Source organism: Anabrus simplex, chromosome 7, assembly GCF_040414725.1.
Source record: "Anabrus simplex isolate iqAnaSimp1 chromosome 7, ASM4041472v1, whole genome shotgun sequence".
NCBI lineage: Eukaryota > Metazoa > Arthropoda > Insecta > Orthoptera > Tettigoniidae > Anabrus > Anabrus simplex.
Genome location: NC_090271.1, coordinates 258,939,412 through 258,955,716, shown reverse-complemented (window position 1 = coordinate 258,955,716; position 16,305 = coordinate 258,939,412).

Genomic DNA, 16,305 nt, shown 5'->3' with positions numbered 1-16,305 from the left:
AGGTTATTTGTATATCGTCGTTGCCGGGGCAAAACCTCCCATGTGATAATATTTTTGGAGATATACTGGCCCGCAGCACATACATTATGAAGAGCGAGAATGCCTTGACAACAGTCACACAATATTGCACCTTAGATTACAGAACTTTATCGGCCAAAGTTCGAAGCTAAAATATTGCACATAGGAGGTTTTGTCCCGGCAGCGACGATATGCTGTTATTCTTCTGAGTTCTTCCTCTTCTTCTACCACTTTTCCCAGACTCTAGCGGAGTAGTGGGGGTGAAGTGTAGAGCAGATGTGAACTTCGCCCCTTTTTACGTCCACATGCCCTTTCTGATGCCAATCCAGTGTGGAGGGATATATTCACTATAGCATGTTTCCTTGGTTGTTTGTAGTGTGATATGGTGTGTGTGTGTGTGTGTGTGTGTGTGTGTGTGTGTGTGTGTAAGGAGGAGAGTGTCGTGATAAACACAAACAGCCAGTCCCCGACTCCGATGAATTGTCCCCGACCCGGCGAGGTATCGAACCGAAGGCCTGTAAGCTGACCGTTCAGACAAGGACGTGGACACCTAACATTATACTTATAACTTTTAAATAATAAAGGATTGTAATACACTGACTGACAGAGCAAATGCAACACCAAGAAGGAGTGGTTCGAAAGGGATGAAAGTTGGGGAAAAAACAGAGACGGTACGGACGAATAATTGATGTTTATTTCAAACCGATATGCAGGTTACACAATGCGCACGGCATCGACTCAGTAGAATGTAGGACCACCGCGAGCGGCGATGCACGCAGAAACACGTCGAGGTACAGGGTCAATAAGAGTGCGGATGGTGTCCTGAGGGATGGTTCTCCATTCTCTGTCAACCATTTGCCACAGTTGGTCGTCCGTACGAGGCTGGGGCAGAGTTTGTAAACGGCGTCCAATGAGATCCCACACGTGTTCGATTGGTGAGAGATCCGGAGAGTACGCTGGCCACGGAAGCATCTGTACACCTCGTAGAGCCTGTTGGGAGATGCGAGCAGTGTGTGGGCGGGCATTATCCTGCTGAAACAGAGCATTGGGCAGCCCCTGAAGGTACGGGAGTGCCACCGGCCGCAGCACATGCTGCACGTAGCGGTGGGCATTTAACGTGCCTTGAATGCGCACTAGAGGTGACGTGGAATCATACGCAATAGCGCCCCAAACCATGATGCCGCGTTGTCTAGCGGTAGGGCGCTCCACAGTTACTGCCGGATTTGACCTTTCTCCACGCCGACGCCACACTCGTCTGCTGTGACTATCACTGACAGAACAGAAGCGTGACTCATCGGAGAACACGACGTTCCCCCATTCCCTCATCCAAGTCGCTCTAGCCCGGCACCATGCCAGGCGTGCACGTCTATGCTGTGGAGTCAATGGTAGTCTTCTGAGCGGACGCCGGGAGTGCAGGCCTCCTTCAACCAATTGTTCTGGTCGATATTGGAACAGCCAGGGTGTCTTGCACATGCTGAAGAATGGCGGTTAACGTAGCGTGCGGGGCTGCCACCGCTTGGCGGCGGATGCGCCGATCCTCGCGTGCTGACGTCACTCCGGCTGCGCCTGGACCCCTCGCACGTGCCACATGTCCCTGCGCCAACCATCTTCGCCACAGGCGCTGCACCGTGGACACATCCCTATGGGTATCGGCTGCGATTTGACGAAGCGACCAACCTGCCCTTCTCAGCCCGATCACCATAGCCCTCGTAAAGTCGTCTGTCTGCTGGAAATGCCTCCCTTGACGGCGGCCTGGCATTCTTAGCTATACACGTGTCCTGTAGCACACGACAACACGTTCTACAATGACTGTCGGCTGAGAAATCACGGTACGAAGTGGGCCATTCGCCAACGCCGTGTCCCATTTATCGTTCGCTACGTGCGCAGCACAGCGGCGCATTTCACATCATGAGCATACCTCAGTGACGTCAGTCTACCCTGCAATTGGCATAAAGTTCTGACCACTCCTTCTTGGTGTTGCATTTGCTCTGTCAGTCAGTGTATATTAATTAATGAATTACACTTTTAAAAATACCCGTAAGGACTTTCACAGACTCCGTGGCTCAGGCGGCAGCGCGTCGGCCTCGTACCGCTGGGTACCGTTGTTCAAATCCCGGTCACTCCATGTGAGATTTGTGCTGGACAAAGCGGAGGAGGGGCAGGTTTTTCTACCGGTACTCCAGTTTTCCCTGTCATCTGTCATTTCAGCAACACTCTCCAATATAGTTTCATTTCATCTGTCAGTCATTAATCATTGCCCCAGAGGAGTGCGACAGGCCTCGGCAGCCGCAAAATGGGGGCTTCATTCATTCCATCCCTGACCCGGTCACTGACTGGAAAACAGGTTGTAGGTTTTCAAGGACTTTCAGGATACCCCATTATAAACGTTGACAAGGGTTCAACTGCTAACAAATTGCCAAAATGCTGCCAACATGTGAGTTAAAATATAATTGAAAATTGTTATTTTAGCAAGCATGATCCCTTCATTACACGGCTGGTAACAGAGAATGCAACCCGACAGTTTAATCATAAGTCGCTAACTTCACTGGTAAATTGGAGAGAGATGGTAATGTTTCTGCCTTAGAGCTTAACATTAGGCGATATCGACCGTATATTGCGTATCCCATAAACAGGGCCTCGAATGGTGAGGGTCGAGCTGAGTGGTTCAGAGGGCAGAGCACTGTTATTCTGCGTTTAAGTTGGCGAGTTCCATCGCAGCACAGTCCGATGTCACTTGAAGGAGAAACATCGTGTCGGTAGATTTATGGGCACTGAAAAGAACGAAATTCCGGCAACTCGGCCGTAAAAGTAATTATTAGGACACAGAACTATTATTATTTCGGTCTATTGTTATTATTAATTTCATTCATGGATGTCGTATCGGCCAACTGTGGACCACGTCATATCAACTGGTTACTTCTGACTTTGATGTCTGCCCAGTAGGCCTACTTTCGCATGCGTTCTCGGTGTCGTTCTTTCCTCTCCTGTGTCCGTGACTTTCCTATTTTTAATTTTGGCTTATCTCGGAAAACCTGGATGTCATTATGTGTGATTCCCACTTCTTCAAGGTCTCTATCCACCTCAATGAACCATGCCACTTTGGTTTTCTTCTGCTGAAAGAAGGTAATGATGCAGTTGGTCAGTCTTGTTTGATGCATTCGTCTCACATGCCTATATAAGGCGATTCTTCCTTATTCGGGCAAAAGGTTAAATTTCACAATGCTCTTCCTATCCATTATTTGCCTTAAGACTGGTCATGCCTCTCAGCCACATAGGAATATGCCGTCCGTCAGAACAATTTTCGTTGTATTCATTTTCGTAAGCTTATGTGTAAAGGAAAGTGAACCTTAAGCATATTATACTGTAGGAGTGCGTAAATAAGTCGTGCAAATATACATTCCTAGAGTGCGGTACGGTAAGGCTCATTTTCCAACACGTAACCAAAGGAAATTGATACGAAGAGCATTGTGAGATATGATCTTTTGCCCGGACAGCGACGAATTCTTCTTTTCCGGATGGTATCGGTAATTATTATCATTGTTGTCCGGCTCAATGGCTAAATGGTTAGCGTGCTGGCCTTTGGTCACAGGGGTCCCGGGTTCGATTCCTGGCAGGGTCGGGAATTTTAACCATAATTGTTTAATTACCCTGGCACGGGGACTGTCGTCTTCATCATCGTTTCATCCTCATCACGACACGTAGGTCGCCTACGGGAGTCAAATCAAAAGACCTGCACCTGGCGAGCCGAAATCCTCGGACACACCCCGGCACTAAAAGCCATACGCCATTACGTTATTATTATTATTATTATTATTATTATTATTATTATTATTATTATTATTATTATTATTGATTCGTTATGCCCAACTAAGGAGCGTGTGTGAACTTATTTAGCACAACGTTTCTTCTTGTCTTCCCAAAATATCTTCATCCTTTTGCTGTGCTTCTTTTCTTTTGTGTGTTCTTCCGTCCATCCAGTAGCTTTAGGTTTTTCAGCAAATTTGTATTTTTTTAATGAGATTTCTGAAATTTTTCTGTCTTGCAAGATTTCTTCATTTATACCAATTTCCTGAAGATTTTTGTTCATTTCTGTAGGCCTAAGCCAGTTGTGATTTCTTAGGTATAGGTCTACTGCGAGATTTAGGATTTTCTGCGTTAGTCTATTGTTATCCATCCTGATCAGGTGACCGAAGAATTCTAATATTTTTTTAATGGTGTCTGTGATTTTTCTGTTACTTGATAGATTTCCTGTGATTTCATTTTCATCCAAATACCATTTCCGCATTTAGGTCCTAGAATTTTCCTGAGAATTTTCCTCTGTTCTTTTTCGATGTTTTTTGTTTGTGAACTGCCACCAACTATCAGAGTTTCTGATTGTTTGAAAACTGTGTTGTATGGTCGTAATTTTGCGTTTTGGGATATAGTTTTGTTGTTGTACCTGCTCCAGATGATTGTGTATATTTTTTGTAATTTTGTATTTTTTTTTGTTTGCTTGCTGATTTATCCCGTTTGGTTGTATAATTTCACCTAGGTATTTGAATTTTTCTACTCGGAAGATTCCCCTTATGTAGTGATTAGAGGATGGTTGTTAAATACTGATTTTATACCTTCCATATACTTTGACATTTCATATCATCCCTGTTTTGTCAAAACGGCGAATGTGACAATGCCCTTCCTATCCATTATTTCCCCTAAGACTGGTCACACCGCCCAGCCACATATTGATAAGCATTCCATCAGAACAATTTTTTTAAGTTCATTTTCCTATGCGCGTGTGTAAAGGAATATGAACCTTAAATACATCACACTCTAGGAGAGCGCAAATGTCATTCCTTCAGTATGGTACAGTAAAGTTCATTTTCCTTTACACAAGCGCATAGGAAAATTAACTCAACGAAAATTGTTCTGATGGACCGCATATCAACATATGGCTGGAAGGCGTGACCAGACTTAAGGGAAATAATGGATAGGAAGAGCATTGTCACATTCGCCGTTTTGCCAGAAGAGAGACGATATGAAATTTGCAGACCCGTTCTTGACGCTATTTCATGAAGTTTATCTACGGACTGTAGAGCTTCTTGTTTGTTGTTGGAGAGGATTGCCCAAGTGATCTGCAAAGGCGAGGCAATCAAGGTGATTTTATTTAGAAGTCTACCAATATTGATCCCTTTAGTTTCATTATTATTATTATTATTATTATTATTATTATTATTATTATTATTATTATTATTATTATTATTACATACACCTTCATTGTAGACTTAACTGAGAGCCTCTTTCCACCATATAAGTGTTCGCGCCAATTCACTCCGCTTCCGTGCATTTTAAGACGGTAATAAACCAAATCCGTCCGCCTCTGTGGTGTAGTGGTTAGCGTGATTAGCTGCCACCCCCGGAGGCCCGGGTACGATTCCCGGCTCTGCCACGAAATTTGAAAAGTGGTACGAGGGCTGGAACGGGGTCCACTCAGCCTCGGGAGGTCAACTGAGTAGAGGTGGGTTCGATTCCCACCTCAGCCATCCTGGAAGTGGTTTTCCGTGGTTTTCCACTTCTCCTCCAGGCGAATGCCGGGATGGTACCTAACTTAAGGCCATGGCCGCTTCCTTCCCTCTTCCTTGCCTGTCCCTTCCAATCTTCCAATCCCTCCCCAAGGCCCCTGTTCAGCTTAGCAGGTGAGGCCGCCTGGGCGAGGTACTGGTCATACTCCCCAGTTGTATCCTCCGACCAAGAGTCTGAAGCTCCAGGACACTGCCCTTGAGGCGGTAGAGGTGGGATCCCTCGCTAAGTCCGAGGGAAAAACCGAACCTGGAGGATAAACAGATGATGATGATGAATAAACCAAATTCGCCTCTGTGGTGTAGTGGTTAGCGTGATTAGCTGCCACCCCCGGAGGTCCGGGTTCGATTCCCGGCTCTGCCACGAAATTTGAAAAGTGGTACGAGGGCTGGAACGGGGTCCACTCAGCCTCGGGAGGTCAACTGAGTAGAGGTGGGTTCGATTCCCACCTCAGCCATCCTTGAAGTGGTTTTCCGTGGTTTCCCACTTCACCTCCAGGCGAATGCCGGGATAGTACCTAACTTAAGGCCACGGCCGCTTCCTTCCCTCATCCTTGCCTATCCTTTCCAATCTTCCCATCCCCCTACAAGGCCCCTGTTCACCATAGCAGGTGAGGCCGCCTGGGCGAAGTACTGGTCATACTCCCCAGTTGTATCCTCCGACCAAGAGTCTGAAGCTCCAGGACACTGCCCTTGAGGCGGTAGAGGTGGGATCCCTCGCTGAGTCCGAGGGAAAAGCCGAACCTGGAGGGTAAACAGATGATGATGAATAAACCAAATCCTTAAAGAAAAGAAAATACATTTAACAGTATATAGGCCTACGTATACGAATGTTTGTGAGTGAATTCATGAGAAATTGCTTTACGCTGCGCTGATAGCGCAACGGTTAAGTCAACGGACTGCGGACTGCAGCAATGCAGGTTCGAATCTGCCTGTTTGCGGCCTTTTGTAACACAGGAATATTGTTTTATCAAGGAAATTTATTACAGTTTAATATTTTGTTAGTGAGTTCAGCCGCTTACAGTTTAAATGAATTGTTTCATCCGTACAACTGGTAAAACAGGGTAGGCGAAAGCAGTACCAGTTCGGCGCGCGCATGCGTCTATGTTTCGAAGATATGTCACTCATATTGACGAAGGAGGCAACTTGCATAATATTGTCGACCAGTAATGAAGTGAATGTGATAGAACTCTTGAGCAATAAGGGTTTGAACCTCGGCAATCCTTGCTAATAAAATTCCTTCTCAGAAGAGTACCAACATTTCATATCAGAAGAACAACGTACTGATGTGTGATATTTCAAGGAGACAGCTAAATAACAGACTGCAGCGCGATAACGTCTTTTTCACGCACACAACATAATGCAGTTACTTATCTAAACATTAATGGTGAAGTGTTGCTACATAACATTGGTTCTATTGTAGGTGACGGTGCGTGTCTATTTAGATTTATTTAGATCTATTTACATTTTCTATTCTACTCATTCTACGGCACAAAGAAGTTCGTGAAGCTATTGTTTCGTAAGTTGTCTCCATTTTGTCCGAAAATCATCTTGGTAATAACTAAGTTATTCCTCCTCAGAAGAGTGCCGACTTTTCGTGTCAGAAGATTCAACTTATGGTGGAACATGTGAGTTAACGACAGCAGGCAAAATATTTCCATTCCGCTTTGAAGTTTATCGTGATCAAAAGTAATAGTGGACATTAAGTGATGAAGCTAATACCGTAAAAATATTGCGATTTAGGGCCTACTGGTAATCTCCTTAACGGACATTTTGAAGAACTGTATATGAATGTCTGTGCAAAGAAACAAGTGCTTCATTCGTTGTTACAGAAGTTTCTGAAAAACGTCGTACTCGATACTCAAATGCTACGAGAAAAGTAAAATTTAAAATAGCAGCAGTCACATTTTTACAGAATAATCCTTCCGCACACATCATTGCTGCAAGTAAATACCAAATGAAAAATCCCGAAGTTCATTGAGCAGCAGCGGACACGTACCAGAAGAATAATCTCAATGTTTATAGAGCAGCGGCAGTCACGTACCAGAAGAATAACCCCAAGGTTCATAGAGCAGCGGCACCGACATACCAGAAAAATAATCCCGAGTTTCATAGAGCAGCGGCAGCTACACACCAGCAAAATAATCGCGAATATCACAGGACAATGTGAGCGATTTGAGCAACATCATCCTCGGGTCCGAAAAGAAAGACGATTGCGTCCATGTAAAATTAAGTTTCGTTTCGGGATATCTTACGATCCTGAAATTAATTAGGAAGATAACAGCTTGATAACCACTGGTACAATGATCCAAAAATGTCAATTCTGCAATGCTCTCAAGTGGAAAGATGAAACACCAGGCATGTGTTGCGATTCTGGCAAGGTTCAGCTGCCACCACACTAATCTCCACCTGAACCATTGTACAGTTACTAATGGGTGCCCATCCAGATCATAGTCATTTTTTGATTGAAAGAAAATATAGCAGCTGTTTTCAACTGACGTCCTTAGGTGCTAAGCAAGTAATCCAACCCAGCTTTATGCCAACTTTCAAAGTACAAGGTCAAATTTAGCATTCCATAGGCAGTCTATTGCCAAATGCTCATCAAGATCCTGGATTTTTGCAGATTTACTTTAATGAGACGGCTAATAAAATAAATGAAGCATTGCTTACATATTTTGATGCAGAAGCTATTTTTTTTTTTTTTTTGCTAGGGGCTTTACGTCGCATCGACACAGATAGGTCTTATGGCGACGATGGGATAGGAATGGCCTAGGAGTTGGAAGGAATCGGCCGTGGCCTTAACTAAGGTACAGCCCCAGCATTTGCCTGGTGTGAAAATGGGAAACCACGGAAAACCATCTTCAGGGCTGCCGATAGTGGGATTCGAACCTACTATCTCCCGGATGCAAGCTCACAGCCGCGCGCCTCTACGCGCACGGCCAACTCGCCCGGTTGATGCAGAAGAAATGGAGTATAAATCGGTCGACACGGTATTACAAACGGACGATGCTGTCAGTTATCCAGTAGAATTCCTAAATACTCTTAATCCTCCAGGATTCCCACCTCGCAAACTTCGTTTGAAAGTAGGAGCACCTGTAATGTTGTCATGTAACCTCAAACCACCTAAGTTGTGCAATGGCACTAGATTACGTGTGACGCGTTTAAAAAAATAATAGAAGCTGCTGTTATGACAGGGTGTTCTCCAGGAGAATTTCACTTAACAGCGAACTCGGAATACACGTGAAACTTTTCAATTCCGGCCGAAGCCGAGACGGGAAAACACATCGTTTACGTTCGTGTCTTACATTTATTACGAAAGTCGATGAACGCATAAGGTTGGTTCGTTGGACTTCAAAAGAAAATGGGAAATAAAATAATATAATGGGACATAACTCAACTATGACGCGAGCGAAGCCGCGGACAAAGCGCTAGTTACGGGATATAAGAACATTATGAGTGGCTGATGATTCCGTGTTTTGCATCTGACAAAACCCTCTTATTTTCTCTAATTCTTCTGACTGCTCTTGCCTTCAAATCGCGATATTAATCCTGCAAGTTAGGAACGGGATCAGAACCAGCACTAACCGGGCGGGAGGCTACTTTGCTAACCCGTAGACCACGGTGGCATCTTATGTACTGTATATTACACTTGAAGATCCCACAGATTAAATAACGCCTCGTATTTTACAAGACCACAATACAATTACTAACTTAACATGAGAGTTTATTCAAGATATTCTATTAAGATGATATAAGCATGATTTATAGTTGGTTTCTCTATTGATATTAACCAGTTCCCTTAATTTCAACTGAAGGTATGAGTGTACAATATTCCCGTGTTAATCCCTATAAATTGTTGTCGGCCCTAATGGACTACTAATATCTGTTATTGAGCATGCCGCAGTAAGCTTCTTATTTATATCTTTAATCTGGCCGCAGCACCGCCTTAGGAATGCCATACATTCAGCTCTGTGACGGCGAAGAATAACATCAAATGAATTGCATAACTGAAACGTGTGTTCGACTCTGATATATTATTTTCAAAGGACTCTTACAAGACAAATAATAGCATAACATATTGCAATTTTAATTTATGACATAAGGAGGATAGACGGGACTGGAAATATCACAGGCACTTCAGAATTAGCGATCTCAGTGTTTATAAACATAGGGAAGATGCTAAATTCACAGCATTAAAACAAAATTGGAATAAAGCAAAATTGGGATGTGACGCATTTGAGAATGATTTATCGTAGACAATACAGTATAATGAAGGGAGCCTCCACAGCTTAGGCGGCAGAGCGCTGGCCTCTCACCACTGGGTTCCGTGGTTCAAATTCCGGTCACTCCATGTGAGATTTGTGCTACGTGATATACAAGGCCTGGATATGCTGGCAAGCTGATGGGGTCGCGGCGAGTTTCAAAATACGCCGCTAGATATCTTCTTTATGGACTGACTTACACAATGCCCTTAAATGGGAAAGAACGCAAGTATGTTGATATTCACCTGATAAACTCACTAAAATGCTATAAAGAAGAAAAATATTTTCCAAAATTAAATCGTTTTAAATTACATATACTTGTTCCATAACTCATCATCATCATCATCTAAAGGCTTCGCCTTGTCGCTGCAACCATTGATCTCTTCTCTCTGCGATCCTTTTCATCTCTCCATAACCTTGGCATCCCATCATCTCAGCTACCTCTTCAATGATCTTCTTCCGTGGTTTCTCTCTGCCTTTCTTTCCCATCACCTTGCCTTCGAACAAGTTCTTTATGAAGTTATTATGCCGGAGAATGTGACCGAAAACTGATGCTTTTTTCCTTTTTATCGTTGTTATTAAATGTCTCTGGGTGTTTATTTCTCTAAGCACTGCTTCATTAGTTTTCTTCTCAATCCAGCTAGTTCTTGTCATTTTCCTCCATAGCCCCATTTCCACTGCCTCTAGTCGTTTCACGTCCTCCTTCAAGAGAGTCCATCCTTCACAGCCGTATAGCAGCACACTCCAAATGAACGTTTTGATAAATAGGCTAATTTCTTTTGTTCAGTATTTAAGGATTTATTAGTTAAGAGCTGCTTCTTCTCCTCAAAGGCTTTCTTACATAGGGAAATCCTTCTTTTTATTTCCACAGTGCATCTGTTGTCATCGGTAATAACTGATCCTAAGTAGCAGAACTTGTGCACCTGTTTTATTAAAATATTTCCAATTCTGAGCTGTGCCTCTGGCTTCATTTTAGATTTGCTTACAACCATAACATTAGTTTTATTTACATTAATGTTAAGTTGGAAATCTTTTAAGATGGATGTTAATTTGTTGAGCATGATCTGCATGTTCTTCTCATTGTCAGCCAGAAGTGCAATATCGTCGGCAAATCTAATACAGTGTACAGTTGTTCCATTTATTTTAATGCCAGGTGTTTTGGATTTTAAAATGTTCATGGCCTCTTCAATGTACAGAACACAGTTCCATAACTGTCGGTCTGAAATATTTTGAAGAATCGTTTACATTTTCAAGATGTTCTAGCCGCTCCATTAGTGCAGCGAAGGTAATTTTTGAATGTATTCCTGTGTGGCAGTTTTAAGTGACCATTTAATTAAAAGGTAACCATTAGGTGCTTTTCTATGTCACAAAACCTTTTTTTCAAAGTAGTCTTGTGACTTCCCCTCTCGGAGAACAATCATTGAACGAGAAATGCAACCATGCAAGCTAAGGGCGCCAATCTTTAAGTTGATGACTTAAAGATAAAAATTTATAATCAAGCTTGCACGGACTCTTATCACAGGGGTGGGGTGATAGTGCACTAATCATTAAGCCGGAGAATTAGAAATCAAAAGGCTAATTAAGGCAGATTGATTAAAGTGAACTAGAAAAATACTATTTATTATATTGAATATAAATGACGACGGTTTAACGAGAACTGAATTTAAAATAGGAAATGAATTTAACAAAAAGTTGAATGACTCTACTTCGCGAAAACTTGCAATATTTTTAACTCGCTTGCTCACCATGTAGTCATGTTCTGCTGGTCCTTGGAAAGCTTCCATCCTTGTAGCTGGAACATCACCGGTCGTCTTTGAGATCTCTTCATCTGCAGCTAAGTACCATTCCTGCCTTGCTAAGTGCACCGACCACTAATTTGGAAGATGGCTTCGACACTAACACTCCCTATTATGCTCTATCCCATATATTGAAGATGAGCCCTAAGTCATAGTTAGAAAAACCTCCTTGGGTTATGTGGAGAGGATACACAATTAATAATCCTTCCAACTTTACTGAAAATGTGCCCTGAAGTTTCATTTCTATCTAGTTTAATACTACCTATTGTCTTAGACTGGTACAAACCGGTCTAGTAGCCGAGCTGTACGTACTTCCTGATGAGAGTGGCTATACACCCCTCATTCAGAAATTCCTAAGTACCACGTCGTGGTAACGAAGTAATTAATGTAGAAGTGATAAACTATCACACTAGTCCACTATGGTACAACAACCATAAGACAAGTTCACGGACCTACAGCGATATACGAGATCGAAGAATCAAGAATCCAGAAGAATAATAATAATGAATGCAGAATCAAGAAGAATGAAGCCAAGAGCTCCAACACGCCCTTTTATAACCTTCTCTGGCTCTAATTACAGGTCGCTACACGTGGTCCAATCAGTTGACACGTCTCTCCCCACTCCAGATATTAGAGTTGATGGGTCTTAACCATGATATCAACTGTTCTTCTATTAGCCCTTTCACTCAGTATCCATGGCAACATGACGCTCCTTTGAAAATATAGGCGGTGATCAGTTTGAATTATTCTGGTCGAAATACGGTAGCTGTCGTTATAACGCTTGAACACGTGCTCGCTTTTCCCAGAATTTGATGTCTAAATTTGTCCTTCCTTCTTCCTCGGTGATGTGGCAAGATAGAGGAAATCTACTGCAAGTTAAATTTAAACGAATGTCGCAAGAATCTAAGTGAATATTAGGATATTCAGCCCTCGTTTACAAGTCGTAGTTACAAAGTAATGAAATGATAATGAGCAAATGATCAACCATGAATTATAATACAATTACATACCAAGATAAATATCATGACGTTAAATTCCTGAATTAATTACATATAATAAAATTAACATAATTACACTGTGACGTCTGGAACGTTACATACGCCCCCATGAGTTCTTAACAAATATCACATGAGTTGAGAACTCACACTCTTACTCCCACATTGACTTGAAATACCTCTATTACCTGCCCATTACGAGCGACATTATTTTCATACAATTAATTATATCTCACTGTTTCCATATCTCTCTTAGACTGCTTACCATTGCGAATGTCTGTTATTTCAGTTCATCTTGAGGTTTAGATACTAAATTATGCCCAACATGAGCAACTTTCCATTTTTTTTAAAAACAAGATTATCTTTGAGAATATAACATAATATATATACAATTCAGATTACAAACTCTCCCGAGTGTCTAATAGTCCTTTTACTCTCCATCTTTCCGACATTCTTTGCTAGATAGCAGTAACACGTTCTCTTCCAATCTTTTACATTAAAACCATGGAAAACAAATGATACAATCAATTTACACCTTAATCACTCTCTCGAATGTTTCAACCTTATCTTGAAGCAGGATGCAATACACTTCACACGAATACACACGCGATTTAAGCTCACGGTAAAATTATTGCAAGTTAGAAATGCACATACGGGAAATTTAATTATTTGCCATCGTCAGCTTTAATTAGCCTTCGGTAACATCTCAGAAAACAGATAAGATATAACATTTCATGGCGTCACATACAGAAAACAGATGATCTATCGTCAATGAACGAGCGTAAATCTACCGCTACACACAAACACCTCCCTTGTTTACAAACACAACTAGGAAATACCACCACAATTGAGACGTAAACTCATTCCGCTCGTAGTCTGACATAACAGGTAGCAACTTCCCCGAGTTACTGACCTATATCTCACAATCCGGTTCAGCCACCTCACACGACAGGTATCTCCGTAAACTACTAATGTTATATGAACCATTCACTACGCTCTCGCATTCAATACACAGACGTATTGATCCATCACACTTAGGCACGACAATTAAGGGATTAACGTATTGACTGTTTGATAATTCAATCACATCGTCTGCTAAGATAGCTTGAATTTGATCCTCTACGGCTATGTCATATTTGTGTGGTATCGGATACCGCGGTCCGCTAAATGGACTCTTATCCAGCACAGAAAAAGAATGCTCGTACAGATGGGTAACACCAGGTTTCTCAGAGAAAATCTCCATGTGTTCACATAACACTTCAAATAACTTGTCCTTCTGGACTTCATTTAACTGATTTCTACCTACGGCTTCTTTCAAGCCACATATTTTATCCTCATTAATCCACAACTGGCACAACTTCAGGCCCTCACTAGCCTCTTCATTAACTTTAGAAACCTCTCTCATTCTCCACACTGTACTAACTTCCGTTTTCCTTTGAATTTCCTCCTCAAACTTGACCTTGATATCCTCATTATTCCACCTCAAATTTAGCACTGCATCATAGTAATTTAACTGAGCCAATTTTAACGTTAACCAGTCAGATCCCAAGATAAGATCAAATATCAAATGCGGAATTACCAAACATATCTGAACGCTAATAAAATTATTAATACAGATCGGAACAGCTACTTGTTTACAAATTTGCTTAGACCTCTTTCCAACAGCCGTAATGATGAAAGTAGACTTAACAGGCATTTCCTCCAACTGAATACCCTGTTTCACTAATGACTCATACCACTGAGAACTAATACATGATATTTGGCTACCAGAATCAATCAAAACTTTAACCCACGCCCCCCAAACTTTCAATTTAACAACGGGATTGACTACTTTATTACTTGAATCTCCATTATTCTGCTCGGGTTCATACAACAAATCGTCTCTAACATCTAGGTCATATGGTAACACTTTCATGACAAGACACTTCGCTACCTTCGTACTAGGCTGGAATTCTGACCTAAGATTACAGCCTCTAGTTAGTTTAAAGGTTCCCTTTGTGTATTGACGTTGGACTCATTAGTACATTGCTCTGGCCCCCGTTGGGAATTTCCTGTCCTATATTCAAGTGCTCCGCTCCTACTGTTATGCTGAGGTCTGAAATGATTGCGAGCTTCGTGATTCTGTGTTCTTCCGTTATGTCTCATTCCGTTGTGATGACTAAAGCTCTGTATATTCTCCGTTCTACTCCTAAGGTTACCTAAAGCATCAAAACTGCCTAGTAGGTTCTCCATCTCCTGAATAGTACCAACTCTTTGCATGCAGGCCGCTTCTCTCACCCTGTCCGGAAAATGTCTCAAAAGTAGTCTTACTACATCAGACCCCTCGGTTATACCATCTAAGTTCTGACAAATCATGACATGGGCCAGGAAGTACTCGGTCATAGTGACTCCCTCATGCTGTTTGTACCTCCCAAATACCACCCTTTCTTTCTCCCGAGCTTGTATCGCTTCATTCCAGAATTTATCTCTAAACTTATTTCTGAATTCTTTCAGGTTCGTCATCGTTTGCCTATATACCATGAACCAAGACCGAGTTTCTCCTACAAAAGCATGGTCAATATTTTCCATAACGTCTTCCCAGTCCATAGACCCTTCCTCTAGACGCTTTTCAAATCGTTTTTCTATCATCTTAAGGAAATCTAGCGGGTTCGTTTGTTTCCCATTAAATTTTGGTAGTTCAATTTCCCTAATGTAGCTATTTCCTAGACATTGCTTTCCCGTGAAAACCTGTTTATCCTTTGCCACCTGTTTTAACTGATTTTCTGCTTTCTCCATCCGGCATTCTACATCTTTGTCTCTCCTATCAATTTCGCTCTCCAAATTAACCTGCTTCTCTTTCAATGTTCTAATTTCAATCTTATTCTCTTCAGCTATCGCAAACCTTTCTTCACTTGCCCGCGTCTCATCTTCTATTCTAAGCTTTACTGTGTCTATCTCTTGTTGGACGTGGTCTTTGAATACCCGTATTTCCCCTCTTTGAGTCTCAACTCTCTTATCAATACTAGTGACCTGCCTCATTACTTCCTCCCTAGTAGAGTTGTTTTCCTTCCCCATTAATTCCAACAACTCACTCCTCTGCTCTACAAATTTCTTTTCTACCTCTTGTTTGTTTTGATTAGTTATCTCTTTCTGTTCCTCTATCTGCTTGTTAAATCTTTCATTTTGTTTAAATAATTCTTGTAACTGTTTGCTATGTTCGTCCATCCTTTTATAAGCTTCTACCTTGTGTTCATTCAATGCCTTACTTAATTCTCGTTTAGTTTGTTCTACTTCATTTTTAATTTCTGATTTAGTTTGTTCTACTTCATTTTTAATTTCTGATTTAGTTTGTTCTACATCTGTTTTCAATCAATCAATCAATCAATCAATCAATCAATCAATCAATCAATCAATCAGTACTGATCTGCATTTAGGGCAGTCGCCCAGGTGGCAGATTCCCTATTTGTTGTTTTCCTAGCCTTTTCCTAAATGATTTCAAAGAAATTGGAAATTTATTGAACATCCCTCTTGGTAAGTTATTCCAATCCCTAACTCCCCTTCCTATAAATGAATATTTGCCCCAGTTTGTTCTCTTGAATTCTAACTTTATCTTCATATTGTGAACTTTCCTACTTTTATAAACGCCATTCAAACTTATTCGTCTACTAATGTCATTCCACGCCATCTCTCCGCTGACAGC